The sequence below is a fragment of the Primulina eburnea genome, chromosome 9 (assembly GCF_022965805.1).
Source record: "Primulina eburnea isolate SZY01 chromosome 9, ASM2296580v1, whole genome shotgun sequence".
Taxonomy (NCBI): domain Eukaryota; kingdom Viridiplantae; phylum Streptophyta; class Magnoliopsida; order Lamiales; family Gesneriaceae; genus Primulina; species Primulina eburnea.
Window position 1 is genome coordinate 7,023,354 of NC_133109.1, and position 4,316 is coordinate 7,027,669.

At 37.0% G+C, this 4,316-nt stretch overlaps 1 long non-coding RNA gene across 1 annotated transcript; it reads right to left on the reverse strand.

The window, feature by feature from the left end:
• Window positions 1-779: 779 nt before the first annotated feature.
• Window positions 780-3,454, reverse strand: LOC140840419 (uncharacterized). Its single transcript, XR_012119967.1, has 2 exons — window positions 3,291-3,454; window positions 780-1,002 (listed from the first exon to the last, which is right to left on the reverse strand). It is a non-coding gene; the product is annotated as an uncharacterized lncRNA (long non-coding RNA).
• Window positions 3,455-4,316: the final 862 nt, after the last annotated feature.

A 4,316-nucleotide genomic window follows, 5' to 3' on the forward strand; every position in this document is an offset into this window, starting at 1 on the left:
GATATATACCTTCGTCTCAAAACTCTATCCATGATGTCATCTATGTGGATGGGGATTTTCTCATATTTTAGGTTCTCCTTCTGATTCTCTTGAACATATAAGGGTTTTATTTAAAGCACGTGACTTGGATAAGATATGTATATCTGTGATATGTGGAAAACTGCATGAATTCTAGGTAGGTTGGGCCGCAAAGCCAATTGGTAAGCTAGCGCACCCACCTTCTTAAATATTTTAAAAGGTCCTACGTATCTTTGATTCAACTTTCCTATTTTGTTGAATCGAATTACTCCTTTCATCGGATCTATCTTTATGTTGAATTTTCTTCGACTTAGTACGATAATGGTATTCTTTTTAGGCCTGCCCAAATTTTCAGATGATCCTGGTCTACCTTGAGTCGTTTAATGATATTGACTTTATAAACAGTGGATTGAATGATTTTAGATCCAGTGATGGTTTTTTCTCCCACTTCATCCCAATAAAGTGGTGATAGACATTTTCTCTCGTATAGTTCTTCATACGGAGTCACGTCTAAACTGCTTTGGAAGATTTTATTGTAGGCAATTTATACCAGATTAGGCGATCACTCCAATTTTAAATAAATATTATGCATGGCCACAACACGTCTTCTATTGTTTAAATAGTTTTCTCTGCCTGTGCGTCAGTCTGCTAGTGGTATGCTATACTAAGCTGAAACGTCTACTAATTTTTAAAAAAATGCGGAATATTTTTTTTTATACAGCTCGCATTTTCGAAATAATATTTAAAAATGATCCTAAATATTTGACAGTAAAAATACCGTAGTTTAAATTAACCAAACTCATCCAAAATCATACGTAAACATAAACAAGTAAAAATCTTAAATTCATCAACGTATAAAAATATTAATATCCTCTCAATCTCAATAATCGTAATGCGGAAAACATGGGGTCCTCGGGTCGTGTCACCCACCAAGTCTGCCTACTCAGAGTTCGGCACCTCCAGTCTCCTCCACATTTAGCTCACCTGCATCACACACGCCTAGTGAGTCTAAAGACTCAACACGCCTGTACCAGGAATAACAAGTACATATACAGGCACATAACAGTGAAAAATATCATACTCAACATATCTTTCATGAACTTAAAAAGCTTAATGCCAACATACCTTTAAAGAACTTAAAAGCATAATGTAAACGTGTTATGTAAAATCATATCGTCTCAAAGCATGTCATCTCATGTCATCATATACATAAACGTGTCGTGTAAAATCATATAGTATTAAAGCATGTCATCTCATGTCATCATGTACGTATACATTTTCTTTTTAATTGAATTCAGTTCATTAGTTGTGACTTTCGTATCAGCTCTATCATATCAGCTCTATCGATGGATCCATCTATAAAAACCGTGGTACCCGGCGGCAGGGGACATCAGCGACAGCATTACCCGCCCACTGAGCCCGGGCCTCAGCTCATCATATCATGTCAATGGAAATACGATCGTCGGGCTCCCTCTGGGGCCTTCTCCCGTAAACGGGCTCCCTCTGGGGCCTTTTCCCTCACGATATCTCCAATCATATCATCGTATACATATACATCGTCAGTCACAACCAACTCCCATCCTTCAAAAACATCATCATATTCACCACTTAATAAAAACATGCATATACGTAATTTTTCATTTAAACCAAGCATGCAACGTATATTTTCATAAAATCTAAAAATCGTGATCATGATGCATAAACCTTTAAAATATAGTAAATTTGTGCTCAGGGCGCTGCCAGGACCAACATCTCACCCCGGGTGCAAAATGACCATTTTGCCCTTGTAAACCCAAAAATTACCGTTTTCTCCCTAGACGTAAAATTTCACGTCTTTGACATTTTCTTAATTCCATTGACTCTAGCATGTCCCAAATAATTATTTAAGCCTACATGAACTTTCCCATATTTTTATTTGGCTTAAATCAATGACTTAAAAATTAATCTTTAACTATACCATATTAATACGTTTAAATCCCGAATTAAACCAAACCTTATCATAAAATTCCCAAATTAAAAACTTAGACTTCTAATAATTCTTTGAACTTAAATAAAATTTTCCATTATTTTATTAAGCTTAAATCTAAGCGTTTCAATTTAATTCTTTAATTAACGTTTCGGCAAAAACTTGTGTGAGACGGTCTCACGGATCGTATTTGTGAGACGGATCTTTTATTTGGGTCACCCATGAAAAAGTATTACTTTTTATGCAAAGAGTATTACTTTTTATTGTGAATATGGGTAGGGTTGACCCGTCTCACGGATTATGACCCGTGAGACGGTCTCACATGAGACTCACTCTAACGTTTCATGCGGCGACTAAATCCCGGATAAATCTAAAACTCATTATTTTGATCCGAAACTTACCAAACTCTTAAAAATGTCTCAAAACATAATTAAAAGCATCCCTAGAAGTAAACTCGAGCCTATTTCATAACTTAACCAAATTGTTTTAAAACTTGGACCGGAGTTCCGAGTTTAACCCAAATCAACTCGAAACTTAACCGAATTTTTCCTAACTTGTTACCATATCTTAAAAACAGTTAAATGATCCTAAAATTTAATATCATGCCTATGATCTCACGGCTGATAATTCCAGAAAACACTATTATTATCGGCCCTCCCTTAATTGGCACCTTATTTCCCTTATCTTCCCATTATCATGTTTCTTACCTACCACCAGCTGTTCTAGCCCCGAACCAAGACCTCTAGGACCTTGACCAGACCTTTAAAAACCTACCAGAACCAAGCAACTCGTCCCATGCACCTTGCTCCCTTCTATGAACCGAGACTCATCAACAGCTCCTACCTCGGCTCACCCCTCTTCCCTTGGCTCGAACGATGTTTCCGTCCCCTCTAGCACGGTTTGAGCCATTCCAAACCCCAACTCAGACCCACCATGGTCTGGTACAGGGCTGGAGAAGGCCCTCACGCGGCCAGAACATGGAAAACGCGATCGAGCACTCCACCTCGCACAAACCAAAAAAATATGATCGGCCCTTGCAACCTTGCTGATCTCGACCCAGCTGCACACACCAGTACCTAAACCTCAACAACCAATATCTGTACAGCCCCTTTCCATCCTAATACAGCAGCCCCTTGCACCATAATTCAGAAAGCGTGAGTAATATTAAAAGAATGCATGCCATGAACAAAAACCGAAGATCCTCCACGCTCTCGGTTAAAACAAGAATAACTCATGGATAATACATACACCTATAACAGCAAATATACAACGCATGTGATGCAGAAATAAAAGTACGGGGGCGTGCCTTGGTGATTATTATTGGACAATCGATCGATGACACACGGCCGAAGGGGAGAATCCTTGCTTGAAATGAAAAATGGAAGCACCGAAACTCTTTGCAGCAACAATGAACGAGAATGATTGTGAGTGGAAGGGGTGGGCGGTTGAGTGGAGGGTGATTAAGTTAGTGGAAACGTTTAGGGAGCCATTTAGTGCTAATTATGTTGACAATAATTAATTGATGGGCCTAAAATTGCATTTTAAAAATTTTAAAAGAATTTTAAGCTCAATAAGCTTAAAAGTAGGCCTAATAAATCTAAATACACTCCCGAAAAATATTTTGTGTTGGAAAGCATTTTGAAAATATTAGTCGAACCCTTAAAAAGTCTCTCGATTCGGTAAAATTCGCATACCGTTAAAAATAAAGTCCTGCGGATAAGAATACCCGGTAAAATCCCATTATTTGAAAAATCAACTTAAAACACAATATATTAATTTATAAAAGTTAATCATATATTAAAATAATTTTCCTGAAAATTCTCCGGTTTCCGTTCCTCGTTCGGGCGTGAAATGCATCTAGAAACCCTAATGCATGAACTTCTAAAATTTCATGAATTAAATCATATCATGCATGAATTACGCATAAAATGCATAAAAATAATTAAAAAGAAACATGCATTTTAGGCTTTAAAACAATTTAATAAAATACCAAAGGAATTTAATAATTTGCATGCACGTGGTTCACGTGGACCTTCAAATTTTCGGGACGTTACAATGCGTTATTTTTTCACCTATTTCCTCTTGAAAACATTTCTGAAATTTTGACCCGAATCTCGAGTCTCTATCAGAGAAAATGTTTACCGAGATTCCATGAAATCTCACTATATTATCCACTTACAGAGTTTCTAATTTATCCAAATTTTACTTCATGAGTATGTGTAGAAAATATGTGGATTTAGTGAGTCTATCCACAATCACTCATATCCCATCGTGGCTCTGTCATGATTTTTCGATCCAACTAGAAAATCCATGGAAGTATATTTCCATTTTC